The sequence below is a fragment of the Narcine bancroftii genome, chromosome 10 (assembly GCF_036971445.1).
Source record: "Narcine bancroftii isolate sNarBan1 chromosome 10, sNarBan1.hap1, whole genome shotgun sequence".
NCBI lineage: Eukaryota > Metazoa > Chordata > Chondrichthyes > Torpediniformes > Narcinidae > Narcine > Narcine bancroftii.
Genome location: NC_091478.1, coordinates 89466595 through 89488894, shown reverse-complemented (window position 1 = coordinate 89488894; position 22300 = coordinate 89466595).

Sequence of the window (22300 nt, the reverse complement as noted above, 5' to 3'; positions counted from 1 at the left end):
AAAACTGAGGTCCTCCATCAGCCAGCTCCCCACCATGACTACCATTAGGCACACAGAACTCAAAACGGTCAACCAGTTTACCTACCTCGGCTGCACCATTTCATCTGATGCAAGGATCGACAAAGAGATAGACAACAGACTCGCCAAGGCAAATAGCGCCTTTGGAAGACTACACAAAAGAGTCTGGAAAAACAACCACCTGAAGAAACACACAAAGATCAGCGTGTACAGAGCCGTTGTCATATCCACACTCCTGTTCGGCTCCGAATCATGGGTCCTCTACCGGCATCACCTACGGCTCCTAGAACGCTTCCACCAGCGTTGTCTCCGCTCCATCCTCAACATTCATTGGAGCGACTTCATCTCCAACATCGAAGTACTCGAGCTGGCAGAGTCCATAAGCATCAAATCCATGACAGTCATTGTCATACGTCGTTAACCACATTCCAGCATACCCAGAGGGTCCATCTATGTTTAACTGGATTAATGAGCATGGTGTAAATGGGTTGGTTACAGGAGTGCCTTGAATGAGCAGATATTCTTGTCATTTTCACTTTTCACAGGAATTCCACTGTGTTTTTCTCAAATATCATACGGTGGATCTGAACATTGTGCCACAGTATAAAATCCATGTCAGGAACTCAGCTTTTCATCTCTCTCAGATTTGATTTCCATTATATTTGTTGTCTTTATTTCTATTTTGACTATCTCTAAGCAGTAGGACAAAACTGTTACAACCACATTCATTAATATTGTAATCAGGTCTAAATAAAGCAAATTGTAAATGAACATGTGTTTGTAATAATTTCATCTTTATTGAGTGTGGCATTGTTTCTTTGCCAACCTCTCTCACAGTCACTCATTGCTCTCCTACGTGGAAGGAAATCGACATGACTTCCATGACTGGGATGCACTCTGACCTGCAAGATTATATATGTACAAAATCCAGAAAGACAGGATTACCTGGAGTCTCTACTCAAATAAATACACATATAAGGAGCTGATGATGTAATGTAATGCCACCGTGCCTAATTTTCTGTCCACTCTGTCCAAATATTTTGAGAAACCTGTCAATTCCAGGCACTGAAATTAAGCCTGGAGCATTGGCAGAGGAGCAAGTACCATTTCCAGGAGAAATACTGGGCAATGATTATTACTGTGCCCACAACTTGAATTGCAGTTGGCTGTGCAAGATGTGTGTGGCAGGTCCCAATGGTATTGGCATGAATATCAGAGAGCATAATTGTTCCTTATGAATGATGATCTGAATTGATATTGTGTTTTACTTATAAGCCTGATATCATTGAGGTCAATTGTAGTTCTCGCACTATAGGTCACATGGACTTAGAGAGATGACATTCCTGGGTTCCCAACTGGAGACAACAGGTTGATAGCTATTTGAAAGCAGCATGGAAAAACGCTTCACTCCATTTCCTTTGAGGCATTTGAATAGGCTGCCCAGGCTGTGGAGAGTTGAGTTATTGAAATCAGTATTGAAGGATATGTTTAGGATATTGCTGCTCTTTTAGGAACTGGTGATGGAGTTTCAATTCTGGCCAGGCCAGTCCCACTAATCTCGGAAGCAAAGAAACCTGCCAAATCTATGGGTGCAGAAACACCATCTGTCCTATTGGTGACCCAACCCTGCACCTCATTGCCACACCCTAATGGCTTGCTCAGTCCAATTTTGATATCAGTATATGGAGCTGTACTGGAACATATCTTAGTTTACCTGCTGAAAGAAGAAGGGTCTCTTGCCCACAGCCATCATTGGTAATTCAAATCAAAATAACAAGGGGAGATACAAAGATGGCATTTCACTGGCTGGGCATCTGGAACCAGGGTTAATCATCTCAAATTAAGGGGTTGCCACTGAAAACTAAATGTGATGAAAGGTCTTCACCTAGAGATCAGAAAATCAAAGGAACTGTCAACCAAAGAGATTTGAGAGGCTCAGTCCACCATCTTATTGAAGGCACGAGAGGCCTCCAGTTTTGCCTGTCCTTTCTCATGTCCTTGTGGTTCCACTTCTAACATAATTATTAATTTCTCCTGCTGCACTTGGTGATCTGCTTAGTGTATCAAGTAAACAATCCTCACTTGGAGTTTATCCAGACTCATAACCAAACTAAAGGATCTAGGACCCTGCCCATCCCTCTGCAACTGGATGCTCGATTTCCTCATTGGCAGACCCCAGTCTGTGAAGAACTCCTCCTCCAAGCTGACATCAACACAGGGGCACACCACAGCTGCATGCTTAGACCCCCTACTCTATTCCCTGTACACACATGACTGTTCAGTTCCAACTCAATCTACAAATTCACTGATGACATCACCATTGGGTGAATAACAAGAAATGATCATTCAGAATACTGGTTATTTGGTGTCCGAACAGTAATTGAACTCTCAACCTGACCAAGAAGCTGACTGTTGATTTTGGGAAGGAGAGGCTAAGGGATCGTGCATTGTCTGCATTGATGGGAAGAAGATTGGAGGGCATCAGAACCAAATTCCTGGGAGTCCATATTTCAGAACACCTTTCCTGGGGGCAGCACATCAAGGCAACCATGAAGAAGAAACACCAGAGCCTCTACCTTCTAAGGAGTATGTGGAGATTTGGCATGTGGTCAGATAGTCCTTCGAACAGGTGCATTGTACAACTATACTGACATGGTGCATCACAACCTGCTTTGGCAATATATGTGCCCAGGGAAGGAGCGGGTCATTCACAAAGTAGTAAACATAGCCAGATTCATCACAAGCTCTGACCTCCAATGTATTTTCGACATCACTGTGCCACCTCAGAAGACAGCCAGTATCATAAAGGACACTCATCACCCTGGTCACAACCTCTTCTACACTACTATCTTCAGGCAGGAAGTGCAAAAGCTTGCAAACCAGTACCACTAGGTTCAAGAACGGTTTCTTTCCAACACCTATCAGGCTCTTGAACCCCAATCCCTTGGTACACTTATTCTGGACTGTCTGCACTATTGCAAACCACTTTTCAAGTTCAAGTTATATTTATCATCCGATTCTACAAGTACAACCTGACGAAACTGTGTTCTCTCTTCCTCAATAACAACGCACTCAAACACATGTATATGTAAACTCACAGGCAAACAAATAACATATATGCACAGTACGTATTTGCCAACATTAAAATAAAAAAAAATTATTGTTAAGTAAATAGTTGATTCTCAGAGGATTTGTATGAGCAGTTCATTCAGTTGTACAGCAATTTCACTGCCCACGTGAGGAAGCTGATTTTCAACCTAGTCATTCTGGCTCTGATACTCCTGTATCTCTTTTCCGATGGGTGCAGCTGAAAGATGCTGTGTGCAGGGTGGAAGGAATCCTTAATGATTTTGAGACCCCTCTTTAGACAATAATCCCAGTAATCCCACTGATGGAAAGGGGAGGGAGACCCCATTGATCCTCTCTGCCACCTTTATGGTCTGTGGATTGACCTCTATCTGATACTCTACAACAATCGTACCACACTGTGATGAAACCAGCCAGGATGCTCTCAATAGAGCTCCAGTAGAAACTTAACAGACAGACGGTCAGCAGCCTTGCCTGCCTCAGTCTTCTAAGAAAAATTGGCAGTCGCTGTTTTAGCATTCTGACAGGTTAGAAGATGTTTTCTGTCCAGGAATGGTCACTTCCTAAGTGGACGCCAAGGAATTTTGTGCTCTCTCTCCACTACCAAGCTATTAATATGTAGTATAGGATGGTTGTCCCTGGTCCTCATAGTTTATCTTTGTGAGAACCTGTTCAGCTGCAGCAAATAAAAATTTCAGGCATATGTACATTGTACAATGTGTATGACAGTAAACTGACAATTATCGCTATCTCTCATTTTTCTTGTCTTGTTACCCAAGTCTTCCAATCACCCAAGTCACCCAATCATCTCTTCCACAAAGAGTGAATCCCACCACAAAGCACACATGATTGGTCTTACTAGAATCCCAGATAAAAGGAAACAAAATAGGTTCAAGATTTTAATTTTTTAAAATATTAAAAGCTTTATTACAAAGTTAGGAAATAGCCACAATGCCATGAGGATATAAACACTGTTAGCCATGTGAGGATCAAGAATTTCTTTTTGTTGCAGCTTTCTGAATTTGTTTTCAAATATTCAATGCTGGTTCCACAGCAGGCTGCAAGGATGTAGGGATTTGATAAATTCGCACATATAGAAAATGCCTTGGAATTGGTCAACTCTTTAGAAGAAATAATTAAGAAAGCTCAGGACTGAAGGCATGTTTGAACTGAGGACTCAGCTCATATTTAACACCAATTACCTTCTTAGGTGATCAGCGAGAATCGTAAATGTGGTTCGGAGTATTTGCAGATTTCAGAGCCTCTGACCTCTTAAGTGGCTGGAACTGGATTACAGACATCAATGTTGTCGATGTGATCATAATTTAAAAGGAGCTGGGTTCGAGCTGCTGTTTTAAAGAGCTAAATTTGTGTTGGTGGGGGGAGGAACGGTAGTGCATTCACTAATTACCAATTTTTGAATAAACCTGATGACATCAGCGGGCTATGTGCCTGCCAATGAGATTATAGAAATAAAGAGTATAATTACAAAAATAGAGATGGCAACTGATTAAATCACAGATTGAAAATTGCAGAAATATAGCACAACAGGTCAAAAGCAGAATAGAAAAAAGATGATTGGCAAGAGAGGCTGAAGTGTGAATGGTGCTCAGGTGTCCACAGGTCAGAGAATAGATTATAAAATTAACTGCTGGCCAGGGATCTCACAATTAAATGAGGTGTGAACAGCATTCAGATGAAATTTCAGTTGCTGTAACCTTGTAAGATTATACACAAATGAACTTACTCCTGAAATAAAATATGACTATCACAAAAGAGAAAGGGAATTGTTTTGTTTTAATTGAAATTATGTATTAATTATATATTGATTCACTGTTCTAGTATCTCCTGCATTTTTCTTTTGTTTTGTTGCTACAAATTACTTTCTTTTTCACTTGTTTTAAAACAACCTTGTCCTTGAGCAGATCTATGTGTTATTTTTGAAGAATATCTCCTGTACCATTAGGATGGCTTTTAAACACCCTACTTTGTAATCTTGCAGCCATTTTTCCTGTACATAAACACTGTGCGTTTAAAACTCAGCTTCTCATCTGTCTTCATTTTAAGACTGGGTTAAAAAATAAAACTAATGATTGCTATCAGAGAGAAGATGAGCAGCGTCACCAGTGAAAAGTTGCACTGCCACATTTTGCCAAGGCTAACATTTTTCACTAGGTGGAAAAAGGCTGTATATACTTGTAAACATTATTAAAAATAATAACTTAATGTTTCCCCTGTTTGACTTGCTGGCATTAGCTAGGTATTTCCAATTAGTGTTTCTTGAAAGCTTTTGTGGAGCTTGTACTTCATTGTGTTTAAAAAATCCTCCAAAGCTCTCTGCCTGCTGTCATCATTAATAGAATAGAATGTGTCTTCTCAGGCAGTGAGGTGATATTTAAATCCAACACTCAGAATGTAAAGAAGTTTTTTTAAGCTTTGTTTTGCTTTAATTTCCAGTTTGTACTAGCATGTTTTAGTATAATTATGCCCTATCATGCAATGTATGTATCTTTCTTAGCCCACATTTTGAATACTAATCAATGTTTTTAAAAGTGTTTTTCAAAGACTATTGGGTAATTCTTAAGTGAAAATCAGAACCTTACCCTTTAATTGCTCTTTTTGGATCATCTCAGGATGTTGATGAATTACTGACTTTAATTCAAAGCCAATTTTTATCCTTTACTTCATTGATGGCCAGATGTGCAATTTTGATTAACTGGAAAGATAATACTCCACCTACCCATACACAATGGTTAAACAATATTATATCTTGTTTAATTCTAGAAAACATTAGATATGCTATCAAGGATTCAAATGTTAAGTTCTAAAACATATGGGGTCCATTTATGGGCTATCATCATAATCTCTAGATTTAGTGTTGTTCTGGAATTTTGCCACTCTGCAGTCTCCCTCAAAGTTGTTGTCAACTTTCAACCTTGCTTCGAGGATGTGGTTTTGATTTTCTTTCTCTCCTTTTTCTTTCTTTTGCGTGTTTTGTTGTTAAATTTTGCTTTGTTGTCATTGTGCTGTGGATTTCCCTATTCTGAGAATATTTGTAATTTTTTTAAAAATCTTGTAGCACATTGAATTAGTGTACTGTTTAATTGTTTATGCTGTAAAATATTACTAAAAATATTTTAAAAAGAAAAAAAGTCTCCACAGCAAGATAACGGTGAGTTTGTACACTTAAAACTTTGATTCCATTCCAAGTTACAATTGTCTGCCAGGTTTAGATTTGATTGATTGTAAATTTAGTTTTATTTTTTTGTAAGGATGTTAGATGAAACTTCTTCAGGCGAACTATTTCATTGTGTGAGAGAATAACCTTTAATGAATCTATTCAATGTTATATTTAGCATGAATTCAATAAATTAAGGAATCCCCTAATCATGGAAAGCAAGAGTAAGAAGAAATTTCTTCCTATCCGCATGTTGTCATGTCCTTCTCCAGAGGACAGTAATCAAAAACATGGTTGCAGCATTCTGCAAAACCCTGACATTTCTCCAGCTTGATGGACATTTCAGATATATGGTTTGCATCTAAACATCTCACAACCAGGCAATCCATCCTTCCATTCTCGTTGACAGCAGCATGTTGGTGTCTAACTGCGGCGGAAATTTAGCAGTGATGTGATGGACACTGTTATCAATTAAAGGAATGAAAAATGCGAGAATAAAGAGGAAATTCGATAGAAGTATTCAAAAAAACATTAATAGTTTTGATAAAGTAAATAAGGGGATGTTTCCAGTGACAGAAGCATTAATAACCAAAGTATACAAATATAAGGAACTGGCTAGGACGCTAGCAGGGGGAGAAGCATCATTAAATACCCAGTAAGTTGTTAGAATCTGCCTAAAAGAATGATATGTGTAAGTTTCATTGTAACCCTCAAAAGCAAATTGAATAATTAATTGTAGAGAAACAAAATGCAAGGAAAGGGGAGATGAATGGGTCCCTAAAGAAAATTTTAAACATAAGCACTTCAATATAGGCAATGTAGAGAAAAATGTTTCTGATGCATGCAAATAGGATTGGTGTAGATTGGCAAAAATATTGGCAGGGTGATGGAGTGAAGAGCCTGTCTCTGTGCTGTACAACTCCGTGACTAATCTGAAATAATAGAAAATGCCAGAGATGCTTTGTCAGTCAAACAGCATCTGTGGAGAGAGAAAGAAAGAGCGAGAGAGTGAGACTTAACATTTCACGTGAATGGTATTTCATCAGAATTGGAGAAGGGAGAAAGTGTGCGCTTTAAGTTGAAGAAAAGGGAAGGACAGAGAGAATAAAGGGAAAATCTGAGCCAGGATAGAATCCTGGATGTTTTACATTTTCGAGTAGATACACATGGAGGAGAGTATTCCCTTTTATTACAGATTTTTGGTGACTTATGTATATCGTCGTAAAACTGGGGACAATTGGTAGCAGCAGAAACATGCATCTCCACAATCTGTAGCCTCATGGCCCAGTCTATCCCTCATTCTATCACTAATGTGGAGCCAGAGGATCAACCCAGGTTAAATGAGGAATGCAGAAAAGTGTGACTAACAGTAATCAGATATCAACCTGTGAACCACAATGTGGACCACTTGCATTACAAGCAACAAAAAACAGATGCAGCAGACAGAGATAATCAGATCAGATCAAACATCTGCCGTCTCACCACATCATGATATGAATTCTGATGCACAATTAAGGAGTTAATGGGAGAAGGAGGCTGCAAAACATCTCCATTCTCAATAATGGTGTTGTCCAGCATGTGTGCACTAAAGAAAAACCATTCACTACTATGTTATATCAGCAGTGTGGAATTCACGATGCACCCCACCATCACAGACACAAGTCTCTCTTCAACTCAATTCACTCCAAGTAATGTCAGGTAAGAGCTGAGGGCACTGGATACAGAAATGTTCATAGGACTCCTTGGCGCAGCAAGGTTAGCACAGCGGATAGCACAATGCATCACAGCACAGGTGACCTACGGCCCTGCCTGTAGGGTTTGTACATTCTTTTCGTGACCTATGTGGGTTACCTTTGGGTGCTCCGGTTTCCTCCCACTTTCCAAAGATGTATGGTGTTGGTAGATTAACAAGTCACGTGGGAGTATTTTGGCAGTGCAAGCTTGCGGGATAGAAGGGCCTGTATCTCTAAATTTTAAAAAAAATCCCCCTGAAGCTGTGGGAAGTTGCCCATTGACAAGGAGCAGCACATTTCAAATCAGGCTAATTGCTGCCCCTCTCATTCATTACCATGGTGATGGAAGAATAAATCAATGACAGTCACTTGGTAATGCTGAACAGGAGGTGGAGGTGTAATTTCTCTAAAGGTGGCAGAAATTGTAAAGTCAAACCACATGACCTCAGCTACAGATGTTCCCTACAGCAAACCTGGCTCTTCCGCCCTTCCTGAATTTTACCTTGCTGTATTGCCATACTTCCAACAGGTTTATTGAGTCGAGGTAGCTTTTCTTGCCCTTTTCACACTGGCCCTAAACTCAAGAGCTTTCTTCATTATTTCAGAGGGTAATTAATATTCAAACACATTGCCCTGCATCTGGGTACACTTAAATACCAGATTGGGAAGGAATGGCAGATTTCCTTCCACGACGCCATTAATGAGCCAAATAAGTTTTTATGACAAAGTTATTTCAAGATCAGCATGAACTTTTAATTCCAGCTTCATTTCATAGCTTAGTTTAAATTCATTGGCTGCTGTGCTGAAAGTCATAAAGATTGCTGTATGGCTGCAGCTGCTACAATGGCTAGTGTGAACCTGGGAGGAGAGGAAAAGTGGAGACTCCAACTGCTTGGCTTAAATTGCCTGTGCAACAAAACCCGTTGTATTTTATTTCCCTTAAAATCACAGAAGTGCATGCCAAGATGGCGGCACCCACAGTTGGCAGCCCAGGCCATGAAGGTTGTAGGCTCTGAAGGAGGGTAACAAATTATGAGACCACCCCTCTTCCCCAATCTAACCACCCCCCTCCACTGCTGAGAAGGGGAAGGGGCCTGGGAGGGGACCCCTTCGAGAATAGACCACATCAGTGGAGACTCATCCACTTAAGCACTTATAGGCTGCAAGGATGGTACTGTGGTTCATGAGGGTGCTGATGGTAAGCAGGATGTTGACAGTCTCTAAATTGCATTGGGGGTTGGGAACCAGGGGTCTTGGATGGTGATGTGGATGCCGGGATCACCTCTGCATCAGACAGGAGACAATGTAGCTGCAGAGCTTACAGGAGCGCAGTAGGCAGTGGTATCGGAGGAGGTGGTGGAATCCACAGACACTTGATGTCCATGAAGGAATTATATTTTTCTTCTCTTTCTAGTCTTGATAGTGGCATCTGACACAAAAATGCTGGAGAAACTCAGCAGATCCTGCAACGTCAATGTGAGACAATAATATATATCCTACTTTTTGGGATTGAGCTCTTCAAGGTATAACTATGGGCTCAGGCCCAAAAGGTTGGTTATATGTCTTTGGCTCCCACTGAGTTTCTCCAGCAATTTTGTGTATTTACTACAAACACTGCATCTGCAGACTTTCATGTTTCACTTGGTATCTTTGGCTTGGCTTCGCGGGGCAAAAAGTCCACGTCAGCTGCAGGCTCGTTTGTGGCCGACAAGTCCGATGCGGGACAGGCAGACACGGTTGCAGCGGTTGCAGGGGAAAATTGGCTGGTTGGGGTTGGGTGTTGGGTTTCTCCTCCTTTGCCTTTTGTCAGTGAGGTGGGCTCTGCGGTCTTCTTCAAAGGAGGTTGCTGCCCGCCAAACTGTGAGGCGCCAAGATGCACGGTTTGAGGCGTTATCAGCCCACTGGCGGTGGTCAATGTGGCAGGCACCAAGAGATTTCTTTAGGCAGTCCTTGTACCTTTTCTTTGGTGCACCTCTGTCACGGTGGCCAGTGGAGAGCTCGCCATATAACACAATCTTGGGAAGGTGATGGTCCTCCATTCTGGAGACATGACCCATCCAGCGCAGCTGGATCTTCAGCAGCGTGACTCGATGCTGTTGACCTCTGCCATCTCGAGTACTTCGACGTTAGGGATGAAAGCGCTCCAATGGATGTTGAGGATGGAGCGGAGACAACGCTGGTGGAAGCGTTCTAGGAGCCGTAGGTGGTGCCGGTAGAGGACCCATGATTCAGAGCCGAACAGGAGTGTGGGTATGACAACGGCTCTGTATACGCTTATCTTTGTGAGGTTTTTCAGTTGGTTGTTTTTCCAGACTCTTTTGTGTAGTCTTCCAAAGGCACTATTTGCCTTGGCAAATGAACAGCCTGCTATAAAGCTATTAACAATCATGTTATGTAAAGTATTGGATATACTTGGAAAGTAGATTTTCCTTCTTTATTGTTCTGGGATACTAGGTAAAGATACATGTTTGGGTTTGGAGATCAAGTAACAGCTGCTGTACAGATTTTGTCTTCACCTCTCTGCTGTTAATTAATTGGAAAGCATTTATTTAATTCTGTAATTCACAAAGAAAGTCCATTACTTTCTTAAAGCAAACAAATTTGCGAAATCTCTGCAGCTGAACTCCCATACCAAAAGACAAGCTTCTGCTGTGTATATATCTTAGAGGCTTCTGATTCAGTGCCGCTAAATACATCAAAAGAAGGTACCCTCCTCTCAGTTATATCTGTATTCGAGTTGATTTTTGCCTTGTTTCTTGGAAGATGGCTATATCAATACATTTCTTAACATTAACATGAGTGCAATTACATCCATCTATTTTTATGGATTGTGATATCAGATGATAACTCTCCTGGATAAAATAGTGTTTGCTATGACATTCCACATACCTTGTCAATCACAGAGTGATAGCTTAATTTTGACACTTGCACAATAACATATTTTATGTTCTGCCTGGCAATGTTATCAAGAACTGAAAAATAACTTCTATTATAATGTGGAAAGACACTGAAATACTGCACTGAAACCTACTCAGGAGAAAGATTCTAAAAGCAGTACATGTATCATTTTTCAACTGGAGAAGTAAAATCAAATCCAGAGAAACAAAGCAGAAGGGATCACATGAATACAACTAATCAACATCATGCCATCTAATTTTCTGTTCTATCCGCCTATAGTTTTAGCTGTGCAATGTCCATGGAATATCAAACCTCGAACATTCCACAGGTTATTCTATTGGTGAAGATTTCAAGGGGTTAGATATTTATGGTTTCAAAGTGTTCTATTGCTTTGATACCTTTGACAGTTTCAGCTAAGCCAAGGTCCTGTTTACAAAACATATTTGTCTTTATCATGTGCGTAGTCTGTTTTTCACCCTTCTCCCGCCTATATGCAGTTTTCCCTCATGGTGAGGGATCTTTCTAGCTCCCCCACCACATTTTGTGGTTCCCTGGATCACTTCAGGTCAGTTCATGCTCTAACCAGTATTTGAGGCAAATTCTGACTTAACTTTGGCATCCAGACTCCTGTCCATGAAAGAGCTGTGGATCTTGAATATGCCCTAACCTCCTTGCTCCATACTGTTTCCCAAATTCTCAACTTCTGATTCCGAAACATATTTTAAATTGACTTCTTCAATTCTACAGTGCATAAATAAGAATCTTATGCATGCATACAGTTCCAGCAAAGGTTATAAAATGTTCCAACATGAATCTTTATCAAATGTAATTTTACTGTGCCATACATGAAAACATTAGGCCAGGTGACAAATGTAATGGGCAACTGAGCACAATGGATTAGTGAATAAAATTGGAACTAATCTAGAGGTCAAAACGGTAGGGATGGAAACAATTCAGAAGGTTATAGTGTTGAAGGAGACATCAGATATTGGAATACAACCAGGGTATGAAGGGATTTCAGAGAAGCATAGCTTTTAAAATATGGTTAACTGGAAGCCCATGTAAATCAGCAAACATATTCTGGCCTATCCAAGGCTAGAAATGGTCAACAGGGCTTTGTAAACCTCCAACCTACAAATGTTAGAATAAGGTATGGCAGTCATGGTTGGGAAAAGTTGTCCAGAGGATAAATAAAAAACCATTAATGATCCTATTGAAGGCTTGATATAGAAAAAGCTCATCTTAAGTCCAGGTTGTTGAAATGGTCCTGTGCAGTTTTGGTGAAGATGCCTGACTAAGGAATGGAATCAGTAGCAGAGAGTCAGAGTTTATGATATTGACCAAAAAGACTGCCCATAATTACATGGGATAAACATGTATTATAGTGATATAAAGGCTTTGAATCTACTGCCAAAGTTCAATTCCATTCCCGACAAAAGAAGCTGATGAAGCACACACTCTGGGTAAGATCCTGCATTTACTGCGCAAGGCTAAGAATACATTTTTATCCAACGGCTTCCAATAATTAGTTGGGTGAAATGTCTGCTCATCCAATGTAAGATATCAGACAAATAACACTGGTCTACAAAGATTTTTCTTCCTGAACACTTTTGGGCGTATTGTATGGACTTCGTCCTGCTGGTCATGAAAATAACTGTAAATGTTTCCTATCACATACTGATTTTTAGATATAACCTATTTTTGTGATTCCCTGTCCTATTTTAAGTCTACTAGCATATTTCCCACAAAACAAGTGGTTTTGGTCAGTCCAAGCATGCCTGGGCATACACTCAGTGCAGGTCTATGCAAACACCTGGGCATGCTTAGTCAAGACAGACAAGCTGGTCATATATACAGATGCTGTGCATTGAGGCAGATTGAATGCATGTCGATGCACATGTTCTTCAGGCAACAGCATAACAAGTATACTTAACAGTCGGTTTTATTGACTTGAGGAAGATTCAATACAGCAGAAATATCTTGTCAATGTCACAACAGCTCCGATACATTCTGTTACATTTGTGGCGAGTATAAGCTTAAAGCTTAAGGTCACAATATGGCTGCACTTATTAAGAAAGCCTATGAGCTTGGCTTTAGTTGCAAATTTGGTGAATATAACAAGCCCTGGATTCCTCACATTTGTTATGCAACATGTGTTATCAACCTGAGAGCTTGGCTCAGCATCATTATGTGATTAAACATGTTAAATTCAATAAAAGTTAATTTAATGTTTCTCCAACTTCCTACATGATGCAGCAAATCTGAAATTATCCTTGCGTTGATCTTGAAGTTGTCAAGTGTAATCTTAATTAGCTAAGGTTGTAAATAGGTAAATGTGATCCCACTGTCTGGATCACAGTGGGTGGAATGTATGAACAATAATGTCAGAAACATGGTAAGAAATCAAGAGGGATCAATTACCTTTGTCATAATCATGTAGACTGGCTGGCAGGACCTGTATTTCTGTAGTGGACTGCAACCTAATACTGTGGATTCACTCAAGGAATCTCTGGAAGGTTGAGCAAGTGTTTGAAATGAGAAGGAACACTGGATGATAGTCTGCAAGGAAGGAGGAGTCAAGGCTGTTATAATTTTGAGGCACTGATAATGAAGGCAAGCTTGAGGATAAGGAGACGTTGCTTAAAGATGGACCTTTGTAAAAATGATAGACATCATAGGTGCAAGGAAATAGGACAGAGTTCATTTGATCCTCTGCAGTTTTGACCATGGGATGTTGTACAGGTGGGAGACGTATTTGTGGTTGGTACTAACAACATTGTTATGGGAAGAGAACAATGTTTTGATTTCATTATACTCCTGGTCTCTGTTTTATATTACTTTGACAAATGAAGAGCATAAATCATTTGGTCTTTTTATGACGCTTGTTTTTTTTTTCATTTACATAGGCTGGGGTGGAAAATAATTTTGAGAAAACCTCTGCTACAATCCAAACTGATTTCAAATTCAGAGGGAACGTAAAAATTAAAATATGATAAGAACATCTGTTGGGAGGGTTCTTCATTAATTGATCCATTCACAAAATGCTTTGATTTTGAACCCGCAGCAATTGCATTTAATCTAGTGTACCACATCCAACATTCAAACTCTGGTCTCCCCTACTTTGGATCCTGAATGCAGATTATGTGATTGCTTTGTGGAGCATGTGTGTGGGGTGACCCTGAGGCCCTATTGCCAGCCACTTTAATTTCCATCCCACCCCACTCTGATGTATTTGTAGTCTCCTGAACTTAAAACAGAGGCCCAATATAAGCTTGAGGCACAACACCTCATCTTCCCTTTGGGCTGTTCAGATCCACTATTGAATCAGTTTTCTCTGTTTGAATCTGAACTGGCCATTTCTGTCATAGGTCGTACATCTGAGGTATTGGCTCAATTTATCTCTTTCTACATGCATTTCCTATAAAGGTGCACTTTGTAGCTTCTATAGTCTTTTGTTTGTATTCTCTCAGTTACCTGTTGATGTTCCCTTAACCTGTTGACCAGATTACTTCATCACATTTTATCCCCATTGTCAACCTGGTCTCGTGTAATCCCCTCTGACCCTGCCCAAGCTTCTCTACATCTTTAAACCAACTCTTTCTCAATATTGGCAAAGAGTCTTCACCCCGAAATATTAACTGTTTCGCTTGACATAGACCTGCTGAACGTTCCAGCATTTCCTATCATTCTTTCAGAGTTCCAGTATCTGCAATGTTTTTTTTTAAATTTACTTTGCATTTAAGTTTTTACACCATCATAAGTTGTTGCATCATAAAAGGAAAAGTTTCTAATTATGGTGTGAAACAAGGAAGTCTGCAGGCACTGTGTAACCTGCTGAGTTCGTCCAGCCCATTTGTGTATTTTCTAATTGTGAGCCTCTTCAATTTCTAACTGTATTTGGATAAATTTTTGACAGAGTCACCCATAATGGCATGCCAATTCTGAATTTCTGCAAGCTGTATAGAAATTTGAGGGGCAGCTGTCACTGGGAACTGGCAGGAAAGTTTGCACAGAAGCAGATATAAGCCACCTGATGGTATTCTGCGAGCCTCGACACAGCAGGACCTGATCATAAGCCAGCAGTTTTTAAGCAAACAGCTTCCTTTGAGAAGCCATTCAGATTTGTAGTATCGGTAAATGTATAATATATATATAAGCATATGCATGGTATAATTGGAGAATTAATAAAAATCATTTGCCCATGTTCCAGAAGCTCCTTCTTCTCTCCGTGTTCTACAGCTAGTGGTATGGTTAGCGTAGCAGTTAATGCAACGCTGTTACAATACCAGCGACTCGGGTTTGAATCTGTCTGTAAGGAATTGATATGTTTTCTCCGTGTCTGTGCAGGTTTCCTTCCGGTGGTTTCCTTCCACCCTTCAAAATTGTTCAAGGGTTGTAAGTTAAGTTGGTGTGTTTGAGGGGGCATGAGCTCAAGGGCCCGAAGGACCTATTTACTGTCTGTAGGTCTAAAGAAAAGTTGATTTGAAGTGAAGATATTTGCCCATAAACAAGCAATAGAAACTGGCAACAAGGCAAGAGAAAGAAGTCAAGTTTTGATGAGAGCGAGGAAACATTTAAGGGGGTGAGTTCGGATATGCGAAACCTCTTGTCACATAGAGTGTGGTAACAGACCCTTCTGGCCCATGAGCCAGTGCTGACCAATTTTTTAACTTTGATTTTATGCAGAGATTAGTTTAAGTCCATAGCAAATACTGAGTTGTAAGAAACAATAGTAATTGATTAAAAAGTATTCAGGATATGTAGGAACAAGGTTTATAATGGCTTTTGACCAGAAACTGCATCAATCTAGAAATAGGAATTGGACTAAATGGCTGATAACATTGCAAGCCTTACTTTTTGCACTTAGGTGTGTGAACCTTTCAACGTGGAATACATAGAATGTTAATTGTGGGAAATAATAGAACTCGTTGGTGATTATGAAAAAGGCCTGTGGAAAGTCATGCCAGACAGGAGCTTAAGAAAGTTCTGCTTCTAACTGAAAGGCATTCTAAAATATACACCATGTTAACAAATCTATAGCTTCAAAGAAATCCATAGATGTTTGGTTTCTTGAGGCAGTACAAAGGCACAAGATCATTTCAATACCAAATTGCCAGAAATTTGTAGAGAGCTATAAATTTAAATTTTAAATTTAGACATACAGCACGGCAACAGGCCATTTCATGAGTCCATGCCGTTCAATTACACCCAATTACCTACAACCTCTGGTATGCTTTGAACAGTGGGAGGAAACCAGAGCCCCTGGAGGAAACCCACGCAGACATGGAGAGAACGTGCAAACTTCTTACACACAGTGCGGGATACAAACTTCGGTTCCAAACACTGGCGCTGAAACAACATTGTTGCTAACCGAGCTGACAGAAGTCAGCAATGTTGTCAGCAAATATATTATCTCATGAAAGGACTCGTGTCAGGATTACAGTTTTGTGTTCTCATATAGCATGTCTTACAGGACAAGGTTTCTTGTGACTGAACCATTGAGCAAATTCAACTCAAGTTACGAAATATTCAGAATCTAGCCTATGATCTTGCATGCCAAATAAGGATGTCTATGAAGATGGCAATAAGGAATATAAAAACATTCATCAAATGAAAAATACAAATAAAGCCATGGTTTACAGTCAGATGCAGGGGAGAAAATGGAATTCAAAATTAGAATAAATATATAATAAAACAGAGCAGGAGTAGCTTAACCAGCCCGTTGAGTCTTTATCACCATAATTAACATTATGGCTAATCTACTTATTTCCAATTTTCCAGTACATATCCCAAAATCCTTGAATCCCTTCTGTCAATCTCAGTTTTGAATGATTGAATTTCTACAGCTATTTTGAGCAAAGAATTCTGAGACTTCACCTTCCTCTGAGCAAAGAAACTTCCCCTGTCAATAGCGGAGGAGGAATTTCAAGTTATCGCAATGGAGATGGCCACAAACAGATTGTTCTAAATTTACAAGGCTAGACTGAATCAGGCAACTGTCTAGATAAAGACAATGAATGATATGAGTTGTGGTTTCAACAAGTTTGTGTTGGATAGTAACATTTTTAAAACATTTTATTTATATTTTCACACAAGCTTGTACAGCCATATACAGTGACCTGCCAACAATGGCAGTTCACATTCAAATATACATATATTCATTCTCTTTATGACTATATATACAAGCCCATATCTCTACCCCACCCCGCACATATAAAATAAGACTACTCACTCAAATTTCAACCAACAACAATAACACTTTAACACCAGGAAAATAAATAACAAATAAGGGGCAGGGATTGTCGCAGCTCAGTGGGCGGCCTCTGGGCCGATATTCACTCCTGACTTTCCTTGATTGGGATCAATACAAGGAAGAGAAAGTCGCAGCAAGAACGGGGAAACCAATCACTGCCATGCACCTATGTAGTGCATGTATGGCTGCCAGATCCTACGAAAGGTACCGTATTTGTTTCTCAGGTTATGTTATTTTCTCCAGGGGAGTGTAGCTTTGCATTTCAGTGTTCCTTCATTCAATACTGAGATTAGAGCTGGACTTCCAAGTTGCCACAATACACTTCCTGACCACTGCCAATGCGATTGACACAAATTGGATTTGAAATTTGGACTTCTTCATTGTAAGCCTTATGTCCATTATGTTTTCCAATAGGAACAGCTCTGGGTCCTGCAGGAATCATTTACCTATGATTTTCTCTAGAAATTGGCCTAGTTCTTCCCAAAAGGGCCTCCCTCACCTTGGCACATGACCAGGTTGTGTACACAAACGTCCCAGTCGCCATGCCGCATCTGAAACATTGGTCTGAAAGTTCTGGTTTTGACCTGTTCATTTTCTGTGGCGTTAGACACAGCTGGTGCAAGAAATTATATTGCACTAATCTGTACCTTGCATTGATGACCATGGTCATGCTTTCCCAGCATAAGTCAGACCAGCATCTCTCATCAATTACAGTACCCAAGTCTGACTCCCATCTTTCTCTTGATCTATGGAGGTCTGGTTTGGGTCCATCTGACTGGAGCAGGAAATACATTACAGAAATGAATTTCTTTCCACTTCCCCTTCATATCACAGTCTTTATGGCACTGCACCGAGGTAGGGCCATATTTGGACTCAATACGTTCCGTAAAAAAGATCTCATTTGAAGATAACAGTGGAATGTCTGATTTGGCAAATCATATTTATTTTTGAGATACTCAAACGACATTAATTGTTCCTGCTCATAACCATCCTCTATGCACCTGATGCCATTACAGTGCCAGGTGTCCAGGATCTTGTTACCTACCGTTAATGGTTTTAATTTATTAGAAGTCAGGGTGTTTTTGGGGACAGCCTCACTTTGATGTTCAAATATTGGTTAATTTTGTTCCAGGTATTAATCACTTGTTTTAATGTGGGGCTGCCCTTTCATGACAACAATTTAGTGTCCCATTTATAAATAAAATCCTCTGCCACCCTCTCATCCACCAGGTGCAGGTCGATTTGTGCCCAGGATGGTACACCTCCTCCCTGGAAGAGAGAGGTGATGTATCTCAACTAGGATGCCCAATAATTTTTTTTTATGTCTGGCATCCTCAATCCACCTAGACGGTATTCCCATGTTAATTTTTCCATAGAGACCCTTGCCACCTTACCATTCCAAAGAAACATTTTGATCTTGAGTAGCAGCTGTTTGGAGAAACCCTGGGGCAACGCCATAGGCAATGTCTGAAAAAGATATTGGAATCTTGGCAACACATTCATTTTGATGCTGTTAACCCTGCCCACTATTGTTATGGACAGGGACATCCATCTATTTAAATCCTCCTCAACTCTCTCCAGCAAGGGGGTATAAATTAAATTGTATAAATTGTCCAATTTGCCGTCAATATTAACTCCTAGATATTTGATCCCCTCCTTGTGGCCACTGTAAATTGCTATTTTCCTTAAGTTGGCAATAATTCATCTTGGTGAGTAGCATCAACTCACTTTTTCTCCAATTAATTTTATACCTGGAGAATTTCCCTATAGTCCTCCAATACCACATGCAATTGAGACAAAGAAGCCATGGGTCTGTCCAATATATCAGCATGTCATCAGCAAATAAGTTGATTTTATGCTTCTCCTGGCCCTCTCTGCATTCAAGGAAACAGCCATTCACTTCTCATTTTTGATTTCTGCCAGATGCATTACATTCTGCCTATGTTATCCACTGTTTGCCTCTCCTGCACAAAGCCTACTGGTCTTTGTTTATTAATTTTGGTAAATGCAATGCCAATCTGTTTGCCATGGACTTGGCAAGGATCTTACAATTCGTATTCATCATGGAAATTGGTCTATAAGAAGAAGGCAAAAGTGGATCTTTACCCTTCTTTAAGATCATCATAACAATCATGAAAGGCTCCCAGAGGGTCCATATTTCCTTTGCCTGGTCCATCACCTCCATATACAGAGGCATTAGTAAATCCTTAAATTCTCGATAGAAATCAGGTGGAAATCCATCCTCCCCTGGAGACTTGTCAGCTTGAAGCACACTCACTGCTTTCCTCAGCTCTTTCTCTGTAAGAAGAGGAAGGTATAGTCCCTCCTGCTCCTCCGGGCTTAAATTTTGGAGGTTTAATCTGGCCAGAAACTTGTCCATTCGATTAGAATCCCCAGTCAATTTAGATTTATACAATCCTTCATAAAATTCTCTGAAGGTCTCATTAATTTCCTTTGGTTTATACAAGATCTGGCCATTCCCTGTTTGTATTGCATTGATTGTTCTAGAGGCTTGTTCTGCCCTTAACTGCCAGGCGAGGACCTTGTGAGCGAATTCCCCCAACATAATACTTTTGCCTCAACCTCATAAGGGCCTTCTCCATTCTATACATCTGAAGACTATTATATTCCAATTTCTTGTTTGTAAGAGCTCTAAAGTGGTCCTTTAAGCCTGATTTCTGAAAATCCTTCTCTAATTGTTTAATGTCCTTTTCCAATTCCTCCACCTCCCTCATATAATTTTTATGTACCCAATTATCTGGCCCCTCAAGTATGCCTTAAGGGTGTCCCACAGAAGGAATTTATCTGTAGTAGAGGGGCAGTTGGCCTCAAAAAATATGGCTATTTTGGCTCTTATGAAACTACAAAACTCCGGCTTTTTCAACAACAGTGTGTTAAGACACCACCTGTATGCTTTGTCCTGCATATCTGGCATTTCTATAGTCAAATCCAGGGTGGGGATGGTCTGAGAGAAGCCTTGTGGTCTGAAGCCAGAAAAAAATCTATTCTAGAGTAGGAATCATGTTGCTTTGAGTAAAATCAGCAATCCCTCTCTCTTGGATGTTTTTTCCACCACATCTATCAAATTCAGCTCTTTTTGACCTTCATCTCTGACTCGATGACCCTCGCAATTGCCAGGCTCACTGTCCCAGTTGACCTCCTCTGCATCCTCGTCAGAGCTCATTCATCCCAAGCTCACGTTGGCTCCACTTGAGCCCACTACTCCCTGACTCAATGCACCGCTAGCAGACCACGGCCATCTGGGAGACCGCTGCTTGGCGCATGAACCGATGCAGCTGTCCTCCCTCGCTCCTGTTCACCTGCTCCAAGGCTCTTACTGCCTTCTCTGCCACTCAGGACCATTCCTCCACTCCAGGCACACCCTGCTTGTGGAACTCCCATTGGTGCTGAGGTCGGGGGTGTTGCGTCCTCCTCGATGGCTCTCAGGTTGTCACCGCCATTATTCCCGAAACCTCCATTTGACTCGGATCCTTGTCTGGCCGTGTATTTCCTAATTGCATTTTTGCTTTTTTTTTGTTGATTGAAGATTCCTTATCCTCTTCTTGTATTCAGACAGGATTTATTTTTCTTTTTTTGTCCTGGATTTTAGATTTTGAATGCTGCTTTCTGGTCTAGGTCTGGGAGCTCTTAGGATCTGCAACCTCCTAGACTCTCACCATCTTGTGACCCCCCCCCCCCATTGGATAGGAACATTGATTTTTCTTACTATGTGTTGAGAGGAAACAAATGTTACATGAGCTTCCCACTGGTTATTCTGGTACACTAAGATATTTTGTATATTGGCTTGGATTAGCTGAAGATCTTCAAGTGTTTCATGATTGGAAAGTGAAAACAATAAAGCCATCTGTATGGCTTTAGAAATTACTCATGGGATCCTTCCAAAAAAATACACATTGAATATTGTGGAAAGGGAATTGATAACTTCTGAGGATTCCAAGATAGTGACTTACAATCGATTGAAATGAGATGCGCTTAGTTCTGTTTGGATGGAATTTATGATGAAAGAATTTAAATCCATTTGCTGATGTCAAGGCCCACTAGGAGAAATGGTCTTCAGGTCATTTTAACTTGGGCACTTTCTGAAACAAATGAATGTTGAATTGACACATAATTCACCACATCATCTGTTAGGTCTGCTTTGTTCATGAATGAGTGAGACAAACACCAGGCTGAGTCGAAATCAGGGTTCTTTGTTCTTTATTACCGGATTGTAACACTTGCGACTAACAATGTTAGTCGGAGAATGCATTCTGCCGTTATTAGCAAAATGGTGATTTTTTATACCCTTGGATACGTGCTTAGAACATCATCATATCATTACTTGTCCAATGACTAAAACTGTTGCTATCCTTTCCCTGCTAGCTTCCTGCCTCTCAATCCATCAATGTCTCTCTTATCTTGTAAGTACATGGATGCATTCACATCTTGTTACAGCCCTGTACAGGGTAACTCCTTACACATTCCCATCTCATGATGTTTTACCTTACACATCTAATGCTGTATTGTACAGTAAGGCTAAAAGATCAGTGAGAATTTACAAATAAACATTTATTTTCTCTAATGAGTGCTCAAGTTTAACAGTGCAAATATGCATTAACAAAATTCCAGCAAACTACAGACAACATTACTTTCCACGTGCCCCTTGTATATGATTTAATAGAAGTTTTAGTATACTATTGAACTTGGTTCAGCCAAATTTTGAGGGAAATTGGAAGAGAAGTCATTAACATGAAAATAGGATTATAACGTAAACCAATGTATCTCAACCTTTCTCTTTCCACTCACATACCACTTTAAGTAATCCATGTGTCATCAGTGCTCTGTGATTAGGAAGGGATTGCTTAAGGTGGGGATATGAGTGGGAAGGGAAGGTTAAGAATTACTGCTCCAGACCCAATTATTATTGAAATATTTTGGCTTGAGAAAATTTGTCATTGGCCCATTTCCTTTGGAGTTATGAAACCCTGCACATAACAAGTTAATTAAGTATGATTAAAACAGAGGTTTTCAAACTTCTTCTTTCCACCCACGTACCACCTTAAGCAATCCCTTACTAATTGCAGACCACCTATGGCATAGGGAATACTTAAAGTGGTATGTGAGTGGAAAGAA